Source organism: Aulonocara sp. 'chitande type north' Nkhata Bay, linkage group LG10 (assembly GCF_057382095.1).
Source record: "Aulonocara sp. 'chitande type north' Nkhata Bay isolate Kocher_YH1m ecotype deep benthic linkage group LG10, A_spYH_male_GT1.1, whole genome shotgun sequence".
Classification (NCBI taxonomy): Eukaryota; Metazoa; Chordata; class Actinopteri; order Cichliformes; family Cichlidae; genus Aulonocara; species Aulonocara sp. 'chitande type north' Nkhata Bay.
Window position 1 is genome coordinate 6,073,433 of NC_141353.1, and position 18,138 is coordinate 6,091,570.

The 18,138-nt window shown below is 42.4% G+C and overlaps 1 protein-coding gene, 1 long non-coding RNA gene and 1 pseudogene across 3 annotated transcripts in view; 2 read left to right on the forward strand and 1 right to left on the reverse strand.

Annotated features, from left to right (window-relative positions):
* Positions 1 to 18,138, forward strand: part of opcml (opioid binding protein/cell adhesion molecule-like) — a 442,688-nt gene that overhangs the window by 265,736 nt on the left and 158,814 nt on the right. The window lies entirely within an intron of this gene.
* Positions 6,467 to 12,189, forward strand: LOC147320090 (uncharacterized; annotated as a pseudogene).
* LOC147320091 (uncharacterized) lies at positions 14,307 to 15,855 on the reverse strand. Its single transcript, XR_015131140.1, has 2 exons — positions 15,265 to 15,855; positions 14,307 to 14,962 (listed from the first exon to the last, which is right to left on the reverse strand). It is a non-coding gene; the product is annotated as an uncharacterized LOC147320091 (long non-coding RNA).

The window sequence follows — 18,138 nt, forward strand, 5'->3', positions numbered from 1 at the left end:
CGCGTGAGGGGTGGTTCCCTATTTTTTATTTATTTATTTTTGTTGTTGCTGGGAGTTGGAGCCCTATTAGTTAGGTTGCTTAATATTTATGCTAAGTACTCTTTAAAATACCAGAATAGGGAGGATGGTGTAGGTTTAAGTTTATTAGATTGATCAGTATTGCTGAACTATGAAATTTTTTTTTTTTTGCATACAGGTATAACAGAATAGCTTTAGTGTAGTTGTTGTTTTAAACTTGAGTATGAACTTATACAAAATGCAGCAAGATATTTAAAAAACAGTTTTGTTGATTAAAAAACACTATATCGGATTCATATCGGTATCGGCAGATATTCAAATTTATGATATCGGTATCGGTATCGGACATAAAAAAGTGGTATCGTGCCATCTCTACTTAGAAGTAAACGTGGAGGTAAATGGACTGTGTGGAAATGAAACAACCTTGCCTTTGACTCAAAACAATGGCGATGAGCAAGCTAGCACACAGCTAAGGAGCACAGATAACATGACCAAGAAAGTAGACTTTGTGCACTATTATAAATCCTCAAGCGATAATCCCCCCTTGGACTGTCTTGGTGCAAAACCAAGACATAAATCATGTCTCCTGGAAGGGGGAGGACGTACCACAGGCAGGGCACAGCGAGCTGAAATCTCTGAAACCGACTGGCCTTCACTTCCTACGAGACAGAGAAGCTCTTCTACCCCTGTATACGAGAGGAAACAGGACTGGACAACCGTGAATAGGAAGGTTAACAACAAACCTTCAAAACAACTGAATGTGAAACTGCAGAACAGATTTGCTCCACTATCAAAGGACCCTGGATCTATATCGGACAACCATCCATCTAAAAGTAGCGAAGTAAGGCCTGAAAATCCACGGGGAAAGCTAAAGGCTAGGCCTGAAACGCTGATTGTGGGTGACTCTGCCGTAAAGGATGTACAAAGCATGTGCGGTAAGAACACTAAAGTCCTCTGCTTTCCTAACGATATGGTCAACATCCTGAAGGAGAGAATTCTTCAAATTGCAGATGAATATCCAACTGTGACAAACATTGTCCTGCATACAGGGTCAAACGATGTGTCCAAACAACAATCGGAGGTTCTGAAACGGGACTTTATTGGATTATTAAACACTGTAAACTCTCTGAATGCAGCTGTATTCATCAGTGGGCCTGTACCGCCGGTCAGAGGAGGAGACGAGAGATTCAGCAGGCTGTTTACACTGAATAAATGGCTTATATCAGCATGTGCTGACCACTCAGTGCATTTTATCAACAACTTTAATATTTTTTGGGAACGCAGGCATCTGTTTAAAGCAAATGGATTTAATTTTAACAAGTCAGGGGTGAAACTGTTCACCTCCAACTTGTTTTATTCCATACGTCATCCATCTGTGCTTGGAGCCAAGGCTGAGATAAACGAGGAGTTATCTCATAAAGAGGAACAAACAGTACTCCAAGAACAGACAAAGCCCAGCAGAAACCTTGAGGAGGAGCTCCATCTGCCCCCACCCGGGAAGAGCCTCAGAAAGGAGAGACATCTGAGGCAAGAAGAGGCAAGAAGAGGGGTCCCTATTTGCCTCCAACTCTCTCAACAACACCAACGACCAGGACCAGGATCTTCCCCAGTCCCCCAAACCCCTGACAGACCATCACCCCCATCACCCTCCTCTCCCTCCCTTTCTCCCTCCTCCCCACACCTGAAATTCACTGAAGAGATGATGGAGCGGGTCAATGCTGGGCTCAGATCTACCCCCCGGCCCAATCCCTCTTTGTCCCCCATAAACCCCCCACCAAAGCAGCCAAAGGTTCGCCACCGAGCCCCACCCTCAACAGAGCAATCGAAGTCACATTGCCCAGCCTCGCCCCCCTTAGTTCCTCCTTACCACCTTCATGCTTTGTCTCCGCAGTCTGATGTGTGATGTGTGGAGGGTCCGGGCTGCGAGGATTATGGCAGTGGTGACTTTTCCCAGGAGAAGCTGGGACCCTGTTTACTAGAAGGTTTTAAAATTTCTGTACTTTTAGGTGACAGAAGGAGACATGTGGCCTGGTCAAAACACAGAGAGCTGCACTCTAAAAGATCTTTAAATATAGTAAACATACCTTGTGTGCCACAGACTGCTCCCAAACACGAGGGGACAAGTAATGCCTCTAAAACACTTAAGTTGGCTTTATTAAACGTTAGGTCTTTAGCTGGGAAAACATTTTTAATTAATGATTTAATCACTGAGCACAGCCTTGATTTTATGTTTTTAACTGAAACTTGGTTGGACCAAAATAACAGTGGAGCTGTTCTCATCGAGACGACCCCTCCTAACTACAGTTTTATCAGTGAGGCCAGGGTGAGCAGGAGAGGAGGAGGGGTTGCTGTCTTATTTAATGAATCATTTCAATGTAAGCAGCTATCTCCTGGAAGTTTTCAGTCTTTTGAATATGTGGCTTTACAGCTGAAGGCCCCATCCAAAGTTGTGTTTCTTAATGTTTACAGGCCTCCCAAATACTGCACAGACTTTTTTAATGACCTCAGTGAACTGCTGTCTGTGATCTGTGTTGATTTCGACTGTGTAATTATTGTTGGGGATTTTAACATCCATGTGGACAACCCTCAGGACAAAGGGACTAAAGACCTGAGTAACACTCTGGGCAACTTTGGGCTGACTCAGCATGTAACAGAGGCCACACATAATAGAGGACACACTCTCGACCTACTGATCTCCAAAAGCCTGAGCATTTCAAACATTACTATGTCTGATGTGGGCTTATCTGATCATTACTGTGTTTTCTTTGAAAGTAAAATCTCAGCCCACACAAATATATCAACAGCAGTGATCACAAAACGGTGTATAACTGAAAACAGTAGTGAGATCTTTAACCAGGTCTTCCCATTAACACCTGACCTGTCCAAAGGTTCAGTCAATGAGCTCGTCAATAGCTTTAATGCAAAAATGTTAAATGTAATGGATACTATTGCCCCCATTAAGGTGAAGGTTATCTCTGGAAGGAAAAAGTCTCCATGGAGAAAATCCACATTAGTGAAAAATGAAAAAAGAGAGTGTAGGAAAGCTGAGCGCAGATGGAGAAAAACAAACCTCCAGGTTCATTATGACATCTATAAAGAGAAACTTCACAATTATAATTTACAACTGAGGAATGCAAGAAGGTCCTACTTCTCTGACATCATCACTAAAAACAGCCATAATGATCGGGTCTTATTTTCTACAGTTGACAGGCTAACAAACCCTCCTGTGCCAGTGGCAGCTGAACTTCATTCAACCATGGCCTGCAATGACTTTGCCAAATTCTTCACAGACAAAATCCAAAAGATTAGACAAGCAGTTGGTACATCAACAGCAGATCCAGGATATGTACTGTTTAAACACCATCAAACAGTTTCACCCGATTAACAGCAAAGACCTGGAGGACATCTTAGGTCAACTGAACTCCTCCTCTTGCTGTTTAGATGTCCTGCCAACAAGTTTTTTCAAAAAGGTCTCAAAGACTTTAGAGTCAGACCTGTTACAGATCGTCAACTTTTCCTTAATGTCAGGTGTGTTTCCAGAACCACTAAAAACTGCTGTAATCAAACCTATACTGAAAAAGGACAATCTTGACAAGACACAAATGAAAAACTACAGGCCGATCTCAAATCTCCCATTTTTAAGTAAGATCATTGAAAAAGCAGTTTCTCAACAGCTCAATTACTTCTTAAAACAGAATAACTGCTACGATGCCTTCCAGTCAGGTTTTAGACAGAACCACAGCACTGAAACCGCTCTGACAAAAGTGTTTAATGACATATGTCTGAACACAGACAGTGGAAAAATGTCAGTCCTAGTTTTACTGGATCTCAGTGCAGCATTTGATACAGTTGACCACAACATATTACTCAAACGACTGGAGAACTGGGCAGGTCTTTCAGGAACTGTACTAAACTGGTTCAAAACATACTTAGAAAACAGGAAATACTTTGTATCAATAGGTAACTTCACATCCGAGCAGACAAGTATCACATGTGGAGTTCCCCAAGGTTCCATCTTGGGACCCCCTCTGTTTAACATTTACATGCTCCCACTGGCACAGATTATAAAGAACAACAAAATAAACTACCACAGCTATGCAGATGACACACAAATATATATCACAATGTCACCAGGAGACCGAGGCCCTGTACAGGCTCTTGGTAAATGCATTGAGGAAATTAATGACTGGTTGTGCCACAATTTTCTCCAACTAAACAAAAACAAAACTGAAGTAATAGTCTTTGGCGCCAAAGAAAAACGATTACAGGTCACCAGAGAACTTCAATCTATACATCTAAAAACCACAAACCAGGCGAGACATTTGGGTGTAATGATGGATGCAGACCTAAACTTAGAAAAACACATTAAGACAATAACAAAATCAGCTTACTATCACCTCAAGAATATTTCAAGGATAAAAGATCTGATGTCTCAACAGGACCTGGAAAAACTAGTCCATGCATTCATTTTTAGTAGGCTTGATTACTGTAACAGCATCTTTACAGGTCTACCTAAAAAATCAGTCAGACAACTACAGCTCATTCAGAACTCTGCTGCTCGAGTCCTCACTAAGACCAAAAAAGTGGACCACATCAGTCCAGCTCTGAGGTCTTTACACTGGCTGCCTGTCCGTCAGAGGATAGACTTTAAAGTTCTGATGCTGGCCTATAAAGCTCTGAATGGTTTAGGACCAAAATACATCAGTGACCTCCTGACCCAGTATGAACCTTCCAGATCCCTCAGGTCATCTGGATCCGGTCTTTTATCAGTTCCCAGAGTCAGAACCAGACACGGAGAAGCTGCATTCAGCTTTTATGCTCCTTATATCTGGAACAAACTCCCAGAAAGCCTCAGATCAGCTGAAACACTCAGTTTATTTAAATCCAGGTTGAAGACTCACCTATTCTGAGCTGCATTTGAATAAAGCACCAAATCCACACTTTTAAGCTTAAATTTCAAAACTTACACTAACTACTGATCTTATCTATTTCTGATTTGATCTGTTTTGATTTTATATACTGTTTTGTTTGTTTGTTAAGCTTAAATTTCAAAACTTACATTAACTACTGATTTTATCTACTGTTCTGATTTTATCTGTTTTGATTTTATATACTGTTTTGTTTGTTTGTTTGTTTGTTAAGTGGGTTTAGAGCTCTGGGTAGCTCCCCAGCTGGGTCTAGACTGGGTCTAGAGAGTATTTTAAATTCAGGGAATTTAAAATAGAAAGTAGCTCGTCCACAGAAGGACTGGTAGCTCCCCTTACGATAAGGGTTCAGATCGCGCGAACAGGTGTGGGATTAGAGCTCTGGGTAGCTCCCCAACTGGGTCTAGACTGGGTCTAGAGAGTATTTTAAATTCAGGGAATTTAAAATAGAAAGTAGCTCGTCCACAGAAGGACTGGTAGCTCCCCTTACGATAAGGGTTCAGATCGCGCGAACAGGTGTGAAATGTGTGTGTTTAGTTAGTTAGTTTGTTTGCTTGTTTTAATCAATTTTAAATCATGCTTTTTATTTGTTTTTGTTTCTAATGTCTCTGTAAAGCACTTTGAATCACCTTGTTGTTGAATTGTGCTATACAAATAAATTTGCCTTGCCTTGCCTTGCCATATGTATGTAATCATCAGGAAGAGGAAAACATCAACACAGTCAACTTTAGAGAGATTTATAATTATGCAGGAATAGCCCTGCATTAGATCAGATGTTTCAAGTAATTCTAAACATTCAAAATGTTCAATTTAATATTGAGAATTAAAATTTACATGGAGAAGGAGACTAGAGGCTAAGATCAAGGTAGCATGGAGGGAGGTTAGCCAACTATTGGAGCTGCAGAGAGGTGTGACAAGGAAGGTGCTTAAGAATTACAGCGAGCTGTCCATACCTAAGCCTTGGAAACTGCCAAGCAAAGACTTACAGACTTGGCCAGCCGCTTGAAGAGATACTCCAGAGAGATAGAAGGCAGGAGAATAAGCCAATTGTTCTTCACGGAACCAGCCAAGGTGTACTCTTAGTGCCAGAGAAACAATATGAAAACAGCACCACCAAGGCTGGAGACAGAGCAATCCTGGAAGACCATATGGGAGAAGGACACAACCCATAACAGCAATGCTCAGTGGCTAGTGGATCTGAGGGCAGACCACAGCAATCTCCCTGAACAGGCTCCAGTAACCATCTCAGCTGGCCAAAGGAGGAGATAGAGGAGGAGATAGAAACATCAAGACCAGGAAGCTCCTGACCATGCGTGGAGGGTTTTTACCCCAAGTCCAGGTCCCTGAGGCTGTATGCTAAGCGGCCGGGGACAAAGAATGTCAGCACTATAGTCCAGGTTGAGGCAGCGAACATCCATGAATACATCAGGAAGATGGCCCCAACCGACCGCATGCTCAGTGAATACCGCAGGCAGCAAAAACCCCAGAAAGAGGAGGAAGAGGAGGAACCATTGTGAAAGGACAGGCCCCTGCACGGTATGTACTACCAGCAGATAGAGGAGGTGGTTGATGTGTAGAAATCCTACCAGTGGCTGGACAAAGCTGGACTGAAGGACAGCACAGAGGCACTAATTATGGCAGCACAGGACCAAGCTCTGAGCACAAGCTCCATAGAGGATGGAGTCTATCACACCGGGCAAGACCCCAGGTTCAGGCTGTGTAAAGACGCCCCTGAGACAATCCAGTACATAACAGCAGGGTTCAAGATACTAGCAGGCAGGGCATACATGAAAAGCCATAACCAATTGGCCAGCATAGTATACAGAGACATCTGTGCCGAATATGGCGTGGAAGTCCCGAGGTCAAAATATGAGACGCCCCCAAGGGTGATGGAGAATGACCGAGCTAAGATCCTGTGGGACTTCCAGATATAGATGGACAAAATGGTGGTGGCTAACCAACCGGACATAGTGGTGGTAGACAAATTGAAGAAGACGGCCGTAGTGATAGATGTAGCGGTCCCGAATGACAGCAACATCAGGAAGAAGGAACATGAGAAGCTCGAGAGATGCCCAGGACTAAGAGAAGAGCTTGAGAAGATGTGGAGGGTGAAAGTAACAGCACTAGGTGTGGTGACTCCCAAGCTAGGTGAGTGGCTCCAACAGATCTCAAGAACAATATTGGAGATCTCTGTTCAGAAGAACCCAGTCCTAGGAATAGCTAAGATACCGTGCAGGACCCTCAAGTTTCCAGGCCTCTGGTAGAGGACCCAAGCCTGAGCCTGACGGATAGACCGCTCGCAGGGGCGAGAGAGGAATTTTCGTAGATCCTAGAACTACTTATCAGATCATTTTCCAACTTTTACATCCAAGTTAAGCCCAAATATCTTGGGACATCTGCACTGTCATAATCAGTTTGCATGTAAAATGAATTCTTTACTCTTCCAGAATAAGTAAAAAAAAAAAAAAGAAGTAATAATAACAATTTTTAGTTGTTTCTAAGTCAATTTCCATGTGAAAAAATCCAATTAGATATGGGTAAAACCAGTGGGTCAAGAGTGTCTCAGCAGTGAGTAGCATATTCATACTTTAAATGTCTGTCACACAGTGGCGGCTCCTGAAAAAAATCTCAGGGGGGGCAATTTTTATGATATCGACTAAAATGACCCATTTAACCCTTTAAGACCTACCATAGAACCAAGTTCGCCAGAGCTTATATTATATTTTTACATGCTGTGGAGCCATTTTTGGGAGCATTTCAAGTTGCTATACATCAATACAACCATTATAGCCCAAACTTTAATAATATGTCTGCATTAGGTGCATAGTAATTACATAAATTGCAAAAAAGTGCAATAAACTACAAAAAAATTGAAAATCGTTTTTGTTTTTTTAACATATATTTCTAGTTAGAGAAATTTAAGAGGCTTATCCCTCAAAACTGTAAATACAAAAAAGTTACACAAACTAGTTTCCCACCACAGGAAATTTATTTTGAGTGTCTTCATAGTTTTATTTTTGAAATACACCAATTTTTATATACTGCAGGAAAAACAAAAATAAATATTATAGTGCAAATTTGCAAAATAACAGCATATGCATCAAAATAAACTATTTCCAGCAGTGCAATATGAGTCTTAAGCATCCCAGAAACGACACAGAAAGTCATAAAGTCAAACATAACTTTTTAAAACACATAACAAGTAAAACACAAGCTCATAAGGCCTCGATCGTGAAAAACTACATTTCCGCAAAATGACGTCACTTCCGGTTTCGGGCAGGTCATGCGGTCATGTGATAGTTCGCGCTGATGGACGTAGGAAGTGTTACAAACAGCTGATGGATCGGCGAAGCGTGTTTCTGGAATATCATGTTTTTGTTGCTGCAAGTGATTTTTATGCAGTTTTTGCAAAGCTATATGTGGAAGGAAACTGTGACCGAGGACAAGCTGATGGCATAAGATGTAAGTACAACTCCTCCAGTTTCATATGCAAAAAAAATTATTGCGCTAGCTTACTTGGTTGCAGAGCTACCGGGATTTAAAAATAGTTACGCAAAACAGAGCGTGCCCGCTCCGATCGGCTGTAAAGGGTTAATGAGTACATCAAACAACACAATTTTAATTTAAATTTAAAATGAACAACCATATTCTGGCCATTTGTATAGATTTGTAAAAATGAACATGAACAGATTTTTTTTTTTTTTTTTTGAATGAATGAAAAATAACTATTGAAAACAACAACTGTAAACTGATTGGGGGGGTGGGCTAAATGCGTCCCCGCATTGCTAGCTCAAAAGCACCACAAAACTTAATACAATCGATGATTTTAGATAAAATATGACGGTTTTTATCTACCTCTTCGTTGTGCCTTCTTAAAGCAATCCGATGTCCATCATCTAGCTGCGCCGCTATGCTAGTTTTCCCTAGCACAGCTAGCTTTACACTGTTGTCCATATGAACTCGTGAGCTTTCATGTTTCTTGATTCGTTCGGAGAGGTGCTTTAAGTCGGTTTGTCCAGATTGTGTCCACGTCAAATCACACTTGTCACTTTTGAACAGTATGCACGGGAAACAAAAAAGTGCATTAGCTGTTCCACAGCCTGTCAGCCACGACTTGCGCTGGAACCAACTCCGACAAAAAGTCCTGTTGTATGCTTTTGACTTCTCCTTCGTTGCCTGGGTTAGTTGAATTTCGGGCTTGTCAGGTCCCAACTCTTTAACTTGCAGTTTTTCTGCCATTGTCCTTCTGGCAAAAGGGTAGGTTAGAAGCGATCTAACCGAATTTGGGGGAGGCTGTGCCTCAACCGTTAACAATACCGCTGCCATCGTCTCTCTCTGACCTTATAGCTCACTTAGGCTACTGACTGAGGTAAAATTCTAGAACAGCAAATCTTCGCGCGTTTTCTGCAGGGGCGCAATTTTAAGCGCCCCCAAACCATTTAATTCAGCGACGCTGATAGGTCAAATATTTATTATTTTCCCCTGGCAACCATTTAATGATAGGCTATTTCGCTGCATATCAAGGGCGCTTTGACGAGCGCCCCAGAAGAAGAAAAACACCGTTTGTTGGTTGAACTTTAATGAGTCAGCTGGTGAAAATGTTAAAATACGCCTGGCTGTATATGGGCACACACATAGTAAAACTATCATTGATGAATTTTTTAAAAATATATATTTTTACTCCTCCACATTTGGGGGGGCGGAGCCCGAGCGCCCCCTATGGGCCAGCCGCCACTGCTGTCACACTTTCTGATTCATGTCTGGACTTTGATGGAGTACTGTTATAGAAGTGGATTCCCATATGGCTGTCTCCTATGACCCTGCAGTTGCAGAGGGAAATGACAGTGTGAGTAATGCTATTCATCCAGGGTGGTACATTGGACTGAAGGCTAAGCATTGTGTGAAGAAAACAACAATAATCTGTCTTTAATATGAATCTTCTGTCACACTGTCTGTTCCAGGGACACTTCAGGGTGAGAGCATGCAGTGTTGTAACCTTTTTTTCAGACAAATTCTCATGTTTGCTTTCCACTGAAATTTAATTATCTGCTAATCTGGAGGTTTGAATATAAATTTGTGATAAATAAAAATTTCCATGGGTGATGACATTTTGGGCATTGTAGCAGAAAGCCTTTCTTAAGTAGATTTACCTTTTGGGAAGCCATTTTATTTTGTTGCCATTAATCACCTCTTTTGCACATTGCAGAGGAAATGCACTGCTTAAAGCACAGGTCTCGCAAGCACACACCATGTTACAGATCAATACATTTTGCATTCTTGGGACAAAGTTTTTGTTTTCAAATAGTTGAACTGGATATGTTAACGTGTAGTCTAATATTTTGGTTTAATTAGTTAAAAAGCACAAATCGAGCTGAAATACTCTATCTAAATTCCCTAGTCACAATAAACAGACTCAGAGTAAAAAGATCCAAATCAACTGAAAATGTAATTGGTTTCAGAGGCTTAATATGTACTTTTTTATAAGATGACAAAAATGAAAACTTTTGCTATCTAAAACCACCTTAACCTGAATGCCAAAAAAAGACAACAGCTATCCTTCTTTAGGGAGCCAAAAAACACTTTCCACAGAGACAAATTGAAAACGTTTCTGCATGGTCTTTTTTTTTTTTTTTTTTTTGTCCCCCGTTTGGATCTTTAGCCATCAGAATTGTTGTCTTAAGGCCAAGAAGGATGCCAAGCGGATTTATTTTACCAAGTGGATCATCATGGCCTTGCCATATTGGTCCATTTGATTGACCTTTATTATAATTATGAATTTATTTTATTTTCAGTTGCTACAAACGGGACAGACATGACTGGGGGATAGGACAGGGAGAGAGAATGAAAGAAAGAGAGGGAGAGAAAGAAAACCAAAGGGGAGAAGAGACGGTGAGAAGGGGGAGAAGAAAGAAAGAAAAACAAACAAAACAAAAAAAACGCAAGATAGACAGCGTACAATGTGCTTTGAGGCAGCAGCCAAGAAAGCTGTAGTCCGCGTCTGTGAATACCCGTGTGTACACCTGTGTGCATACCTGTGTGGATCAGCATGCTTGCATTCCAAAGGTTTCTCCATGTAACGATCTGCTAGGGAGTGTGGGGAGCCACAGCCCCGTCCTCCAGGGTATGAAGCAGGTATGGAGGAGATCAAAACTCCAGACATCCAGAGGTCCCCAGAACACAAGAGACTAAGGAAGACCAACAGAGGGGCAGCCGCGCCACTGTCCCAGTAAGAGCTGAGGAGAGTCCCAGATGAGGGCTCACTCAGCAGCCGCGGAGCAGAAGCCAGGGGGAGTTGCAGTGACGCGCCCGTGAGCTCCGCCGGCAGCCAGCTGTGCCTGAGTGACCGAGCCCCAGGCCGAGAGGCCAGGGGCACCCCACCTCCGAAGTGGCCCGAGCGAGCCCCAGGCTCCAGGCCCCGATAAGCGGCCGCCAAGGAGTGAGCCGGTGTGTACCCGGACGCCCACCCCCAGACACAAAGAACCACCAACGCACCGACACCTGAGGGAGTCCGCCACTGGCAGGGGAAGTGGTGGGTGGAGATAGGCCTCCAAACCTTGGAGGGCCTGAGATGTCCCCAGAGAGGTGGCGTCTGATACCCAACCTGACATATAGACACAGACATACAGGCACACACAGACACAAACATCCATTCCCACCCTCATGCTCTCATATGCACTTACTCCACACTCAACCAACATGGAGACAGACATAAAGAGACGCTGTACACACGATCACACTCCCCAAGCGTACTCTACGAACCGGGTCTAGGTACCCTTGCCCCTGGAGGGGGGAACTGCACCCAGACCCAGGTGGTGTTACCCTTTTCCCTGCGGTGGGGAGAGGCAGACCGCCCCGACTCCGCAGCAGCAGGGAGGCCCCACACTCCAGACCGCAGTTGGACGGCCAACTCCTCCTAGCCCCCCCGCTCCAGCAGGCCGCAGAGAACGGGGGTGAGAGAAGACTCCAAACCTCCCTCCACCCGCTCATTGTAGTGTTGATGCATGTGTGTTCTAAGGTGCATTTAAAACCCAGGAGGGCATGGAGCTACCTGCCAGAGAGCAGCAGGTAAGCGCATAGTCCCTCCTGTTAGCCCTCAATGTCTACGTGTATTCAAAATTGAGAGGTGGGCAACGACGCCAGGGGTAAGGTGTACACCCTGATGGTAATTTGGACTCTGTGTATCGTGCCCACCCCCAAGATCCTATATGTATGCGTAATGAGAGTGTGAGTAATGTGAATGTCTAAGTTGGGGGATAAAATTGAGGCAGAGGCAGCCAGAAGGGGACAGAGGGGGGGGGGGTAGCCTCCTCTGCACCCTGGTGACATACCCCTACTCCAAGGCCCTGCATGTGTGGGTGGTTGTGGTGGAGTGGGAAGAGGGAGGCAGCTGGAGATGGGGAGGGAAGGAAGGGAGGGGCAGGTGACCCCTCCCTGGGGCCAGCTCCCCCGCTGACCCCAGTAGGCACTCCCATACTCCGCGACCCGCCAGGGAAAGGGGGCCCAGGCCCATCCAGACCGGGGCCCAGCGCAGCAGCGCCCCCCGGCCCCACAGAGCCCGGGACAGTCCACCCAACCCCACCACAGAGAAAACTGCACCCACCCCACCATCCATTCATCTTCCAGACTACATGAGACAATAGACGCCCAGGCTGAGATCTTCCTCCACCTCTCCTGTATCTCCCCCTCCTGCAGAGAGTTCCTGAGGAGAGGAAAGCTCCTGCAAGATGTGACACTCTCCCCCACCAGTTGAAGAGCCCCCCAGGCGGCTCGACGCACCGGCAGCACCCTGCGCCGGGGATGGGCCCCCATGCACCCACCCGCCCACAACCCCGGCAACACACAAACCAGGACCCAAGGCCCCGAGGCCCGGCCAGGGCCCCAGCCCAGAGACTGAGCGCCCCCAGAACCTCACGCCCATCCCGGACCCACCCAGGGGCAGACAGGCTACCAGGTTAGTAACCCACGTCCGTCAGCACAGACCCTCCCCTAGCCCCGCTGCACGCAGCCACGAGGAAACAGTCACCCAAGAGCCAAAAGAGCCCCCACCTGGACATGACTGCTACCCCGGGTTGAGCCCCCCAAGGAATATGCCTCCGGGGAACCCCCCGACGCCCTAAGCCTGTCCCTACCCCCACACCAGTCACAACAGTGAAGGCGGGACCAAACTATGACCCCCCCACCCCCACTAGGTGATGGAGCTGATCAAAGGAGCCCAGAGCAATTGATCTGATGTGGTGGCAGAGGCTGTATCAAGACTAATGTAATCTAATAGATAATTTCTATATTGGTTAGAATTAAGATTGTTTTTATTTTTCCAGTTCATGAGGACAGTTTTCTTGGTTTCTGCATGGTCTAAGTAAATTATCCTACACCTGTAAAAATGGTTTATACAAAATCAAAAGCAATGCAAACAGATTTGAAAATCTACAAGTACATTTATGTCTCAGAGTGGGATTTAATTTGTTTAAAATGTTTTCAGTTTTCCTTTAAAGGTACAGTCAACCATTTTTTGATAATAATATTTCCTAATAATAATTTTAATAATAACACCGATTATTTTACTCTAAAATATACATTGATTAGTGTCTAATTATCCTTTCCAACAAACTAATGCATTCTCAAAAAATCTTAAAATAAAAGCATAAAAACACCTGTGAGTTGGGGTTGGTATTTGGATTGGTAAATGGACTGATTCTTATATAGCGCTTTTCTACTCAAAGCACTTTATACAACGTGCTTAATTCAATCATTCATACAAGTACTTTTTTCTATGCTTTTAAGTGCTTTCTATGTAACATGCATTTATATTCTGCCGTGGAGGCACATTTTAATTTATGTTTGCAACTTCAGATTCAAGATATATAGGATCATACCACAGAAGCAAAAATGCAAAGGAAAAAGACGAATGTCATCGTCTTCCAATCAATCAATGAGTCAATCAATCAATCAATCAATAAAGGCTTTATTTGAAACATGCAGGTTGCCCTGCAGTGAAATAGGAGTTGTTTGTTCTAAAGGTGCCAGAATATCTAGGACTGTGTGCTTGAATTGGGAGGGGTAACAACCAGAATTCAGTTAACTGAAATCGACTGACATCTAGTAGTGAGATTTTACATGCTGTAAGTTCATCAGAGGTGCACAAGTGCAGCATGTTATTGTGCAAACAACAGGTATCAGCAGTAAAGTTCATTGTCAGGATCCACCATCACACAAGTACGCTAAATATTGGAATGTGTTACACACATTTTAGCGATCACTTGTGTAACACAGTAAGGGGAATTGTTGAAAAGAATATATCAATGGGCCAATAGGCTCGACTATAGGAGCACAGGGGTGTGTTCAAATGAGACACAGAGACAAGAATGTAACTCAAAAGAACCAGCCAACTTTAGTGACATAAACCATAAGGTTGACAAGCACAGGTTAAAGACACTTTACAATGGTAGAAAGGAAACTTACAAAAATTAAAAGAAAAGTAAAACACAAACTACTAAAGCAATGACTTGGCCAAGTGTTATTTTTGGTTTTCAATGTTCGGGTTTCAATGTTCGGGTTTCAATGCTCGGGTTTCAATGCTCGGGTTTCAATGCTCTGGTGCACCCTAGTAACCTGACTCCTTAACTCTTATAGAAACAGATTACACAAATCCAATTCACATTCAAATGAAAATTTCACACTCTTTTCACATGTGGAGAATGCTCTACACAACAGCTCATTATTTAAAGTCCCAAATAAAAAATGTCCAAGGGGTAAAGTCCAAAAAATTCCCAGGGTGTGAAAGAGAATAGGGATGAGAGAATGTCAGTCAGTGGTCTTATGTATAACCAGCTGTGCGTGAAAGTGTGAGTGATACAGTCCTACCACACCGCAAGGTGCAGCAGATCATCAAGTGGAAAAGAAGCGAATCTCAGTCTCTCTAAGTCCAGGTGGGAAGGCTCGCCATCTATTTCACTGGAGGAATCCTATTTCACTGGAGGAATCCACCTCAGGAACAATTCAGCATACAAAAAAAAACTGACCTGTCAACAGACAGGATCAGAAGAGCAATTCAAATATTAATTATGCTGTTCTAGCTATAATTCACAACTTAGGATTTTGTTTAAATCACATTCAACATAAATTTGCAATAAAAATACTCAATTTTGCAAAAATAAAACATCTCTCTTACACAAACTATGCATTAAACCAAGTAAAGTCAGTGCATATGCATATATGTCGCATATGCGGCAATTATTAATCAAACAATTGAGATTAATTCAGTTTCTCAACGATAAAATGTGAAACAGACATGAACTAACTGAGACATACAACATGTGCTCACCGATCTCAGCGCATCACGGCCGAAGACAATGGCATAGTGTCTCTCGGTCGGAAAATGCAGGGCTCTAAATAACGTAACAGGACATGTTTTCTCTTTAATAACCGTAATACGACATGAAGGAAAAATAAACATAAGTTGCGCTTCAAGTGTTACCTTACTTCTGGAAGCAGATTGAGATGAACTTCCAGGCAGTTGATAGCAACCAGAGCTAACAAAGGCTAACAGTTTAGCTCCACGCGGTACTTTTTAAAGTCACCAGAAAAATGCAGCATTTGCCTGCTTACTCACTGTGGCTACTTTTAACATGAAAGGTAGCTGATAACCAGTGAACTTATGTGCAACACAGTTGGTTGCAACTTATATCTAATACTTTTTTTCCAGCTCAAAAGCTTCAGTCTCTCTTTTCTCCTGCCAGCACGCGACTACCTCCACACATAGCAGCAAACACAGAGCACGTAGGTGGGACATACAGCGGCAGACTGCTCTCCCATTGGTCAAAACATACTGGGACCTGTGCATTTCGATTGGTTGGGCAGGCTGTCCATCTCTCCTCATATCAGTCCTTAAAGTGGTACCCCCATTTTATGTGGGTTACACTTGCAGTGGTTTTATGTTACTTTATAGACTGACAACATGCTTTTATGTGCAGTCTCAGTGAGACTTCCACTCATACAGTCTGTGAAAATTGTCACAATAAGTCCATGTTTCAAATGCACAATTTATGTATGGTAAGATTAAAAGATCAGATAGTAACACATGTCTAGTCTGTCTTCGGATGACAAATGATGGATTTGTTGTTCCCCTACAAGTCATGGCTTGCCAGCCTTCATGACCTATCAAGAGTTTGAGAAGTTGCCAGGGCCTTATTCATGTCTTTGAGAGTGACAACTAAATGACAAATAAATGTTCATAATAATGAGCATAACAACAAGCGGACAACACTGATACACTGGCCTTTGGCAATAATAATATCTTGATGTTAATAGCTGACTCTTTTCTTCATGATCAGTGCAATGGACTAACATTTATATATTTCATGTGTAAAGTCTTACTGACCACCCAAATGACTTTGTAGTAGGCCATATTATGCGTTTTACAGTAGTGGTGGTTACATCAGGACAAACAGGGCTAGCAGTGTTTGCCTAGTGAAATCTCAAAATAGAGATAAATAAAAAACCAAAGTAAAAGCAATCCCTCTCCCTTTATCTCAAACATACATTCTTTCATAAAGCTTATTGCCTGTTTACATACGTCCCCATCTTGTAGTCACAATTGGCTATTGTTGCTAGAAGCTCCTCTTTAATCCCAATGAAATCCGTAGTGTGTTTCAATTTAATGGGAATGCTAATATCCTGTTAAAAATGTATTCAGTAATATAGTAAATAATAGTTGAACTATAGAAGTAATAATATTTTACAGTTATTCAGCCTAGAAGAGTCTTGTAAGATGCCGGAGACTGTGAGCACAGAAAAAAAGAACAAAATATGAATAAGAATAAAATACAAGCACAAAACAGTGGAGCAAGTGGGGTTTAGGTAATGGGGGGTATTGTCATCTCTGTTTTGCTTCTCATAAAAGTCTTTTTATAAAAGTAATTATAGTCATTATTTTATGCTTAGTTACAGCACTTTAATTTATGCTCTTTATCTAGGTTTCTTTCATACTTATGACCTATTTAGGAATATCAGTTAATCTAACCATGTCTTTGGACTGTTCATGGAAATTGGAATACCTGGAGGAGATGAGGAATTGATGAGGGTTTTGATGAGTCAAAAGCTGTGTTACCATCCCTGTTGGCAAACATGATTGGAAAGACATGATGCGTGTTCTAAATCTAAATTTGTAAATCTGTTGTAACATGTAGCATCCAAGAAAGAAGTAATATGTGGAAAGTGTGTGTACGTGTGTTTTAGTACACGATTGCCTCAACTGTTACTCTGTTACTTTATGCAACGATGGTGTACTGCATATATAAATTAATTAAAAGAATAATATGCACAAAACAGGAAATAATTTCCTTGTCGTTTTAGGGATTTCTGTTAAGTTGGGCTGTGAAAATTCGACTTTCAGAGCAATGGTGAGCACATTCCACATTTATCATGGTTTTCCTACTTTTCAGTAGTCTGTGCTCTGTGGTCTGTGCTGTTGCTGACAGAAGTGTTGAAATGGTGAAAATACATACCATTTGACGCCTCCACTCACCAGTTACAGCTATTTTTAATCTGACACTGAGGAGTGTTAGATTTTAAAATCCAGCTATCCACCATGCCAGTTGTACTCACTGAAGTGCAAACACATTTGAGTAAATGTGTTTGGACACCATAGCAGGCTCGAAGCAGTATCAGTGTGCAGTAGAATAAGCGAAAACATAACCAGCAAATCAAGGTTTTAGGAGGACAGAAGCAGCCAGATGAGGACATGAGTATACCCTGAGGGAGATGCTAAATTATATTTGAATCCGATAAAACAAAATTTGACTGCCCACTGGATATATAGCAATACACAATAATTTACTGTAACTACATTTAGAAAAGCAATTGATGTCTGGCATACTAGTTTACTTTACTTGTTTACTTGTTTACTTTATTTAATAATGCTTTAAACATTTTCGCTCAAACTGCTGCTCAGAAGCTGTGCCTAATACATAAAATCCAGGAGACACAGTTAAGTCAATATGCAAGCTCCTGCCAGTACATTGTAAAAATACATGATAACAACAAGGAACTTCTATTGCTGATTTAAATATATATTTCAGATTAAAATTGTTGCAGTAATGCTGTAAAAGCAGTGTGTGCTTTTTTAAAAGCCATTCATTTTTGGACATAATGAAAAGATTCATTTTTAAAGATGATACAGAGATACACAACAAATTAA